At 35.9% G+C, this 11,537-nt stretch overlaps 1 protein-coding gene across 2 annotated transcripts in view; it reads left to right on the top strand.

Moving 5' to 3' along the window:
- The first annotated feature begins 5,632 nt into the window (after positions 1-5,632).
- The window catches only part of LOC143238030 (latrophilin Cirl-like), a 57,990-nt gene continuing 52,085 nt past the window's right edge, over positions 5,633-11,537 (top strand). The window contains exon 1 of one of the 2 annotated variants that reach the window (XR_013020382.1): positions 5,633-5,831. The gene's annotated coding sequence lies outside the window, so the exon portion shown is untranslated. The remainder of the gene's footprint in view (positions 5,832-11,537) is intronic. The other variant, XM_076477922.1, reaches the window with a different exon arrangement.

Below are 11,537 nucleotides of genomic sequence, written 5' to 3'. Positions count from 1 at the left end.
TTAACTTACCGTGTTTCAATAACGTTAGACCTAACAAGTTAACTTACCGTGTTTCAATAACGTTAGACCTAACAACGTTAACTTACCGTGTTTCAATAACGTTAGACATAACAACGTTAACCTACCATGTTTCACTAATGTTAAACCTAACAACGTTAATTTACCATGTTTCAATAATGTTAAACTTAATAACGTTAACTTACTATGCTAATATTTGCTTAACAATTTTTCTGAAACATCTGAGACATATGGAGCGTCTTATAAAAAAATCTCATTCTCTTACGAATCATTTCATAATCATGTTTATAAGAAGGAAGACAAATCTCCTTATTATTTTAATTCCTGACAGTCGAATATGGAAATAGTAAGAAAAACACACAAGTAGATAGGCTTAACTGCGGAAAGAAAAGAAACAACAAAAACTGCTGAAGAAAGACTTTAAAGGGAGGAGAAACCTTCAAATTATTTGATATACGTTTGTAAAACATAAGCTAAACAGATTTACGTTCGGAGTTATACCCGAAAATTATACTTAACTACTTTGAAACGGTCCTACTCAATTGTCGTAGTTAACCTCCGGTTGTTTAATTTATGATCGGCTTACTGAGGATTGAGAGGATTTAAATGCCGATGGGCGTGTCGTGGGACTCATGGTTTCAGTCGACTTCTAACACTTAGCTCGTCTGTTTCACACTTAGCTCTGTTATCATGGACTCAAAGATGGCATACGTTATGGAATCCTCCAGTGATTAGGTGCAGGGTGGACGGTAATTATGTAGGTGTAGTATCGTATATTTACGGTGCTGTGTTTTTGTTTCGTGATGAAGATATGGGCTGGAACCTCAAGTGTATATATACGGAGATTATAAATTAGTTTATATAGTTTTGTGGTGTGTAATACTTTAACATATATTCATGATGTTAGAAAAACATGTATGTTTAGAGATCTTGATAGAAATGTAATAGAAACCTTATAACTCGAGCGTTTTCGAGAGGTGGACATTTCTTCTTCAAGGGCAAGTATGTAACATTTTCTATTACAAATATCACCATGAAAACTAAACAGTTACATAAATCATTTAGTTATATTTTATCACTATTATTCTATATCTCACCTCCATCTCGTCAGTTCCATCTATTTATATTCAGAGTTTCCTGTCCAACTCGTCAATGCCACTTATCTATATTCGAAGATTCCTGTCCAACGTGTCAGTTCTACCTATCTATATTCAATGTTTCCTGTTCAACTCGTCAGTGCCACCTATCTATATTCAAAGATTCTTGTCCAACATGTCAGTTCTACCTATCTGTATTCAATGTTTCCTGTCCAACTCGTCAGTTTTACCTATCTGTATTCAATGGTTTCTGTCCAACTCGCCAGTTCTACCTATCTGTATTCAATGTTTTCTCTCCAACTTGTCAGTTCTACCTAAGTTTATTCAATTTTTCCTGTCCAACTAGTCAGTTCCACTTATCTATATTCAATGTTTCCTGTCCAACTCGTCAGCTTTACCTCTCTATATTCAAAGTTTCCTGTCCAGCTTGTCATTTCTACCTATTCAGTGTTTCCTGTCCAACCTATCAGTTTTACCTATCTATATTTAATGTATCCTGTCCAACCTGTCAGTTTTTACCTATATGTATACAAAGTTTCCTGTCCAACTCGTATATATTCGGAGTTTTTTCAACAGTTTGTCAATTCTATCTTTTCACATTCGACATTTCTTCGACAGCCATCAGTTTTATCGCAACATATCATGAATTGTTTAAGATAAACAACTAAACAGAATTTGTTTGTTTTTACATTTTTCACAAAGCTTCATGAGGACTATCTACACTAGCCGTCACTAATTTAGCAGTATGAGACTGACGAGAGGGAAGTCAGTTAGTGATCACCACTCACCGCCAACTCTTGTGCTATTCTCTTACCAACGAATAGTAGGATTAACTGTATCATTATAACGTCCTCACGGCTGAAAAGGCGAGCATGTTCGATGTGACGGGAATTCGAGCTCGCGACCCTCATATTACGAGTCAGGTTGAGCGACTAATTTAATTGTTTAAGGTTTGTTAACCAAGCAATTTTCCATTAACAGGCTAATTTTCCTTCATTCGTTTTAAGTGTTTCGTTTATCAAAAAATAAAACAGTTTTATAGTTTCTCAAACAGCCAGGTTTGTTTCTTTCTTGCTTTAAGGGCAACCAGGTGATCGGAATATAATATGTAGACATACTCTTAAACAAAGTGGGAATTACAACCAGGTCTCACCTGTAAGAGGTTTCTTTGATTTAAAAGTCAAACTTATGAGTTGTCCTGTGTATAAAGCTTTAAAGATCTACAAGACAAGAGATGGCCTTGTGAAGCGCCTCCTAACTGGTATCCACGTCATACTGTGCCAGCCATCTGTGGTCTGACTTCTAAGCATGCCTTCGAGCTAACCCCTTGTGGCAGACTAAATAATATATAATGTCGTCTTGCTCATGGTAATTAAAATTCTTTCGTAATTAATTACTTCCTCCAACAAAATAAACGTTAGAAATTACTTGTGATTTTAAATTATCATCAAATTCGTGCTGAAGATTACATTAAAAAAGAAACGAAAACCTTTTATAAAATAAAAAGTAACGTGTAAGCTAAGACTATTCGGTTTATTTCAGGCCTCAGTCTATGAATAAGGATAAACTCTCTTTTCTAAACCGAGGCTTTATTCGTCATTGGCTCTTTCATTCGTACTTTAGGGCACGTGCAACCACCTTTGACTTAGTCAGGGAGCTCATGTCAGCTTGTTGTTTCCCATGAGTTAGCAATTTAACTTTTTAGTGAACTCAATATGAATTTACTGACAGTAGGAACAGAAAAATTTAAAAAAAACGTCGTATGTGATAAGTAACATAATTGTAAAAACATAATTTAACTGATTTTAATAATTAAAGAATATTAACCCATGTATGGTAAGTAATAAGATATTTCGGAACCGAGAGTTTACTAAAATTGTAGTTATGAGTGTTGAAGAAAATCTGAAGATGTATGAAATGATTCAGCTTTACTGAAGCTACACTGTGACCCTGATGATACAAGAAAAATACCTTAGAAAGGTAACTATTAAATATGAGAACTTTAGCTGTCACGTAGTCATCCAGAAATTTTGTTTTCTTAAAAATTATCATAACAGACCGACATATCCAGGTGGTTAACGCACTCGACTCATTATCTCAATGTGACCGATCCGAATCCTCGTCCTATCAAACATGCTCGCCCTTTCAGCTGTGGGGGCGTTATTATGTTACAGTCAATCCCACTATTTGTTGGTAAAAGAGTAGCCTAAGAGATGGGGTGGGTGGTGATAATTAGCTGCCTTCCCTCTTGTCTCACGCTGCTAAATTAGGAACTGCTGGCACAGATAGCTCTCGTGTAGCTTTGCTCGAAAATTCAAAACAAACAATCAAATAATCACGACATTTAGTTTCTAATATTGGAACTTATAATCATTCCTTAGCTGTTTTTTGTAGTTGATTTCTTGAAGAAATTCACCACTAACAAATACACTCTAAAAGACGATTTTGAACATTTTAGTAAAGTGTAACAAATACGGTTTCACATTGATGTTCATCGCACCAGTTTTGATGTCGAGTGGTTGTACATAAACATATCTTACAACGAAGTACATTTCTAAATGTTTTCACCAACAACTTTGATCATTCCTTTTTACAATTAATGAATTTCATTACAAAGAAATATTATTTAACGCATGCTTAACAAGAACCCTTATCGTCAGATTGGTGATGTTTTTGTGGCTTCTATACTAGCGCCCTATTGGGGCAGTCTTATTGTGTACTATCATGAAATACAGTGGTTGGAAAACCCACTGTAATGATTGAAACCTTTTACCATTACAGACAAGTAGATGACGCGTTTACCATTCTCAAGAACCTTGACGAAGTCTCCTTGAGTGTTTCTATAGCAACACTATCATTGTTTGACACTGATGTATAACAATAATGGTCACTTCCAGTGGGAAGTTTGCCATTAAATAAACATTTACTGCTCTGTTCCCCAATTCTGCAAGTTTATACGAAATATTTTCCAAGAAAACTTGTTAGAAATGTATAGGGGCATTACAGAAATAACAGCCAATTTCAAGATTTTGGATGAAAGCATTTAAATCTTTGGGATTTCTGACCTGTTGTTCAACCCTCGTTCGTATAAAGTGTCGTTCAGAAACTTAATGTCCTGTGATGCTTGGTGTTTTACGTTTATAGTCTTTCAAATGTTAGTCCGTTATATCATGATTAACTACGACAAATGGTATAACTCGTTGTTAACTCTTCAATCTTTGTACTTATCACCTGTTTGAAGCCTAATTTTGTTATATTAGGTTGTCCAGAAATAATTGTCGAACTTTTCACGATGAGATTTAGAAGCTGAATATTGAGTAACGTATCGTTGGTTAGTTGATTTAATCCAACGTTTGTCGCACTATACTCAGAGTAAGTTTCGAAACTCCCAAGGTAGTATGGACAAGAAGGACTTTCGTCTGATTTTCCTCTACGACTTCAAACTTGGTCGAAAAGCCACCGATAATACATGGAACATCAACCAGGCATTCGGCCATGTGTCTGTTACTAAACATATAGTTCAGTGTTGGCTCTAAGGGTTTCGACATGAAGATGAAAGTCTTGAAGACCACAAAGGTGGTGGAAGGAAGCCATCCTTAGATAAAAATACATTAAGGGAAGCAGTTGAGACAGACCCCCACACAACAGTATGTGAGCTTGCAGAAAACCTCCAACCACCTAAATGCGATAGGAAAGGTGAAAAAGTTGGATAAGTGAGTTCCGCATGAGCTGACTGAAGATCAACAAAGTCGGCGCTATGAGACCTGTCAAGGATGACGCTCCTAAAATTGAACGAATTTGGAATCGAGGTTCTGCCTCATCCACCTTATTCTCCGGACATATTTCTACAGATTTTCATTTTTTCAAGCACTTTGATGATTTTTTAACAATAAACGCTTTCAAAACGAAGCAGCTGCAGAAGAAGCTTTCAAGAAGTTCATTGATCATAAAAACTCTGATTTCTACAGCAGGGGCATAAACATCATCGTTACACGTTGGCAAAAGTATGTTGAAGCAAATGGTACTTGCTTTGATTAAAGCTTGTTTTACAACACTGATTTATACTTTTCCAAACTTCGCAGATTAAAAACGATATTTATTTCTGGACAACCTAATAGAAAAACCAAAAATCTTGCAAGTGTTTCGATAGTTTGCTTCTGTGTACTTAACATAATATCCGATAGATGGTAGCACCTGTACGAGCACCATGCTAACTTGAATATTTCTGAACCTTTGCTATAATTGCAAATTGCATAATAACAATGAATAAAGATAGATTTTAATTTAATTATTATGAAAATACACAACACTTATACCTGAAACATGTTAAAATCTGACGCGAACTAAGTGCTTAATATAAAAAAAATGAATCTTGCTATAAGCAAAGCGAATGGTGGGTGTAGTTACCGGTCTTTAAGGGGTAGTGTTGGTGTAGCTTCATTGCCTATGATTGGACTCTATGTACCAACGCGGGACGAAGGGTGTTAACCGTGTAGACTTAACACCGGCAAGTAACAGTGGCCAAACCGTACCTGTTTTTCTCTAAGTGCGGTCACAGGGCTCCGACGTGACTTACAAATAGTTTGGCACAAATGTTGGTGAGTGCTGCAAAGCTCCATGTTTAAGTTGATAGCAACAGAGTGGTTAGATTCTCGTGACTGTGAATTACTTTATCAGGTTCAACTAAGATACATCGTAAGCTATCAGAGTAACTAGGTGAGTGGTGCCTACTTTTATTACTTAGAAAACTATTTAGTTAAATACGCTTTGTTTTCTCTATTTATATTTATTAACTCGTCTCAAGCATCAGTGCCCTTTCATGTTCATTGAGTCATGTCAACCATCAGTATCCGTTCACCTTTCTCAACCAACAATATTTGGCTCTACAATGACAAATGCTCATCATCCTACAGTAGATTCCCCTTCCTTCATTACACTAATTTTACCTGGTCACATAAACCAGCTGTGGTCCTGGTGGAGCGTCTTATAATTAACGGAAGTAGATTTAATTTAGTCCAGGTGGACAGATCCGGTGATTCAAAGAGGTCATTGTGGAAGACAAGCATGCGCTACTGCAGCCTAAAGAAGGTTTGGCTGTTAAAGTCACTTAATTCACTGGGGACCAATTGCTGATGAACCATAACACCACGTGAGACCCGAGACACGAGAATCCTCACATACTGGACAAATTACAGCATTTGTCGAAATTCCTCGGGAACTTTAATGAGCCGTATTTACAGCGAGTTAACACTTTTGTGTTTTTTTCTTTGTTAGTAATGATACGTACTGAGAATATAGTTGTGCCTTGGGGTTTCTTTGTTAATTGTTCGAAGTACGTGGACGAGCTTATTAAATTAATACGTCTGTATGTAGTCGCACTAGACACATTCAGGTAAGACAAGGTACAGTCTATCAAAATATCAATAACAGTGGTAAAGATATAAAGTACTTATAACTTATAATAACAGTTGTAGAGATATAAAGTACTTATAACTTATAATAACAGTTGTAGAGATATAAAGTACTTATATCTTATAATAACAGTTGTAAAGATATAAAGTACTTATAACTTATAATAACAGTTGTAGAGATATAAAGTATTTATAGATAACAATAACAATTGTAAAGATATAAAATACTTCTACTTAACCCTAAAGTGTGCCGTGTGTTCAACCGTGTGAAAGTTATATGAAACTTGTCTTGATCCTAAAGTGTGCCGTATGTGATAGGATCCCCTTTTTATTGAGAAGCCATAATTTTTTTTTTCTGGAAGATTCCACAGTTCGAAAATTTAAATCAGCTCCTTCAAGTTCTGTAGGTATGAGGTTCGAATCCCCATCCATAAATATGCTCGCGCTTTCAGTTGTGAGGGAGCGTTATAATTTACAGTCAATCTCACCATTTATTAGTTAAAGGGGAACCCACGAGTCGGCGATAGATGGTGTTTACTGGTTGTAGATTAATGCATGTCCTCTCGTAGCTTTGGGCGAAATTCAAACGAAACAAACAAACTTTCACCTCCACTCGGGAAGGAACCACAGAACTTTCTCAGTTCGATAAAGACGTCACCGATAATGTATTGAAAACACGTGCATGAATCTAAATAAATATTGAACAGGTTTTTATCAAATGAATGTGGAGTTTCGAGATGCTGTGCATTCCGTGGTTGTCATAGTTACTTCTGTGTATATGTATATAAAAGAAAGACTTTCTTTCTTCGATTGACAAGAGATTAGATTCCCAAATTAACTGCAAGGTTTGGTTAACCCTGCGGAGAATATACCTTGGGTGAGCTAACATCCCTGCTGCTCGCGCTGAAGTTTCCATAGCACCAACTCCTACTGTGTGTCTCGTCCCACTCTTGACCCCGGGAGAAGCTGATGAATCATTTATGATGAGCCACAGAGTTAGCTTGTGGTACCTCGAGTAACCACTCTTCACTGTCGAGAACCCTTTCTAATGCCTGACACGTTCTTTATCCAGTAACTCGTTCTTTCTGTAGTGACACAGTCTTTATTCAATGATTCGTTCTTTCTGTAGTGACACATTATTTATCCAGTGACTCGTTCTTTCTGAAGTGACACATTATTTATCCAGTGATTCGTTCTTTCTGAAGTGACACATTCTTTGTTCAGTGGCTCATTCCTTCTTTATCCAGTAACTCATTCTTTCTGAAGTGACACATTATTTATCCAGTGATTCGTTCTTTCTGAAGTGACATATTCTTTGTTCAGTGGCTCATTCTTTCTTTATCCAGTAACTCGTTCTTTCTGTAGTGACACATTCTTTATCCAATAATTCGTTCTTTCTGTAGTGACACATTATTTACCCAATAATTCGTTCTTTCTGTAGTGACACATTATTTATCCAGTAACTCGTTCTTTTTGTAGTGACACATTATTTAGCTAATGACTCGTTCTTTCTGATGTGACACATTCTTTGTTCAGTGGCTCATTCTTTCTTTATCTAGTAACTCGTTCTTTCTGTAATGACACATTATTTATCCAGTGACTCGTTCTTTCTGGTGACACATTATTTATCCAGTGGCTCGTTCTTTCTGAAGTGACACACTTATCCAGTGATTCGTTCTTTCTGAACTGACACATTTTTTGTTCAATGGCTCATTCTTTCTTTTTTCAGTAACTCGTTCTTTCTGTAGTGACACATTCTTTATCCAGTAACTCGTTCTTTCTGTAGTGACACATTATTTATCCAGTGACTCGTTCTTTCTGAAGTGACACATTCTTTGTTCAGTGGCTCATTCTTTCTTTATCCAGTAACTCGTTCTGTTCTGTAACTCGTTCGTTCTGTGACACATTCTTTATACAGTAACTCGTTCTTCTTCTAGCGACACGTTCTTTACACGTTACTGATTTAAACTTACATACATGTATCAATGTGGCCTCGAAGTGAAGCGTGAGAGAGTCGAAGCAACACAATAAGAAAGCACATGTGTAAGAAGACACTAGTGGTTATATGTGTTATCACTACTGGGATAACTGTTAGTAACATAACGGTTCAAAACACCGTTAAAGGCGAGGGAATCCCAACTTAGGAAACAATACCTCATAATATCCTACATTATTAAGAGAGCTGATGTAATATTCGGTTCATGATTCAAACCCATGACATTTTTGGAGTGTGTAGACTTCACAGTCACTCTAAACGAACTTTTGACACATGCCGCCTCCCAGGTTACTCTATCAATGGTGATATAACCAATAACAGTCGAGCATGGTCCAGTGCTGTACTGTGAATCTGTGAGGTTAAATGTTCACGTCCCGTTACCACAATTAAAAATAACTTGGGGCTGCGATTATATTCTGAGGATAACAATTATATTTAAATATTCGGTTAGAAGAAAAAGACTCAAGTGTCGGTGATCACAACTTAGTTATTTGTAGTGTTAAAACATCATATACCCTTTTATAATTACCCAGAAACGTGTAAAGGGTGTAAGTTCCACATCGTGCAGTGTGTGGTGTACCTTTTTCAAATGTACAAATACCCTTAAAGCCACAATTTTCTGCCTAATTTTCAAACATATTTTTATCAAAATATGAAAGGATACATTCTCATGTTGGTTTTAATTCGTAACTTCAAAACTGTTCGTGTTATACTCTTCACAATTACCATAAATATACATTATTAGTGTATCTATAGCGTATAGACAGGTGAAGCTGATAAGATGTTTATTTTTATTAAATGACCATTACGAGTCACTGTAGCATATGAAGTACTTAAGAGCATGGTTATTGGTGGCGTTTTGTGAGTCTGAATGCCACATCCAAGTGGCACAGCGGCGTGCCTGCGGACTCGCACCACTAGATACCGGGTTTCGATATCGGTAATGGGCAGAGCATAGATAGCCCATTGTGTAACTTTGTGATTAATTCCAATCACTCAATAGACTTTCAATTAGTTATCACAATTTTTCTTGGTTCAGACTAATTTTTCACATCACACCAAAGTCTGAACTTATTTTTAGTTACGTTTGTAGAAGCTATCAGGAACATAAGACATGTATTTATTTTTACAATATACAAATTAGCCATAGTAATTCTAAGGGAGTAGCTATAGGTAATAGAAGAGCAGTAGTTTTTCAGAGTAAATATAAGGGACTAGGAATATATAATATAATACCGATAGTTTTTCAAAATAATTCTAAGGGAGTAGCTGTGAGTAATAGAAGAGCAGTAACTGTCAGAGTAAGTCTGAAGAAGTAGTGATGGTGTTCACTGTAATTTAAGGTAATAGCTGTGGATATTAGAATAACATCAGTGTTCACAGTACTTTAATACTTCAGAAATAAAATTCGAAAGTAACATTTGACATAAAAGCAATATAGATCCAAACGATATTATTTTTGAGACCTGGAACTATGATTTAAAACCTATTAAAACTATTAGAACTCACAGACTGAAAGAAGAACCATCCACCAACAGTACCATCTTTACTCCTCATTGGATTAATATTGATATGAGAAAATAATGTGAATAACATAGCTAAGGGAGTAATCATGGGTAACAGAATAGCAGTGACTTTGCATGAAGAAAACAACGTATTATTTCCAGCTTATACTAATTTATATGTGAGTGTATTAAATTTTATTTTCGCATTATTATTAAACTTATAGCATGTTTTATTTATAACTTTTCAAAAATACCCTTTTATGTAAAAAAGTTAAAATTTAAACAATACGAAGTTAATAACGTAGTAAGTTTTTTGTTTCTTTATTTTTGTATTTCGCACAAAGCTACTCGAGGGCTACTCTTTTACCAACGAATAGTGGGATTGACCGTCACATTATAACGCCCCCACGGCTGGGAGGGCGAGCATGTTTAGCGCGACTCGGGCGCGAACCCGCGACCCTCAGATTACGCAGCGCACGCCTTAACGCGCTAGGCCATGCCGGGCCAACATAATAAGTAACGATGTACAATAAACTATCGCTAATTCTAAGAAAATGGCGGTTTAAATGAATCAATAAAAGTCTTCCTTATTTGATACAAACTTTTATTGTACAGATTTTTTGTCCTCCGGTGGGACAGCGGTAAATCTTCGGATCTACACGGCTAAAATCACGGGTTCGATTCCTCTCGATGTGGCTTTACTATAAGAAAAACAAACACAGATTTTCTACTGTTAACTGAAGTTAACTGTATTCTTAAATTAAAATCATCAATGCACTTGTCAACCCTAATTATCCTCTCACGATCAGCTGAACCAGAGACAATAAAATAGTTGTTATGAACAGGAAACTACAATCTCGTACGAACGACCGTTATTTTTAATGTTTCTCCACCAGTTATTCAAATGGTTGAAAATTGTTAAACTGCACTAAAATAACTATCACTTAAGTTCCCTGAAAGTGTGTAAACAAAATCATATCACCGCTGTTTTCCAAAATTTAGTCGTTCTTACACAATAGTACGAAGCAGTATAAGATATATCATCGTACAAACATTTTCTAAACGTTAAGACTGACGTTACATCAACATTACAACACATTCTAGTGTGAAAAAGGTGTTGCTTTATAGTACAATGTAGTTGTTTTTTCTAGAATTTATACATTTAAGTTTATAAAAGAAAAATGCAGTGAAATCTGACTTAGAAGTAGATAAACGAAAGCTCGAGAAGTTAAATCACTTCAAATATTTCACACCAGGTGGTTTACTATCCTTCCAAACAACAGTGTAGTGACACAGAGAAACGTTTACAGTTAAAGGTTTAAAATTATGTATTGCTTCAGAAACACGGACATTTAATCATTTAAAGCTCTTTTTAAGTAATTCAAAAATTTCAAAACCGTTAAGGATAATAACCTTTCAATAACTGTTTGTTTTTCTTTGAATTTTGCAAGTTCGTTCAAAGCTACGCGAGGGCTATCTGCGCTAGCCGTCTCTAACCACTTTGAACAAC

This window comes from Tachypleus tridentatus, chromosome 13 (genome assembly GCF_004210375.1).
Source record: "Tachypleus tridentatus isolate NWPU-2018 chromosome 13, ASM421037v1, whole genome shotgun sequence".
Lineage (NCBI taxonomy): Eukaryota > Metazoa > Arthropoda > Merostomata > Xiphosura > Limulidae > Tachypleus > Tachypleus tridentatus.
This window is presented reverse-complemented; position numbering and strand designations above follow the sequence as displayed.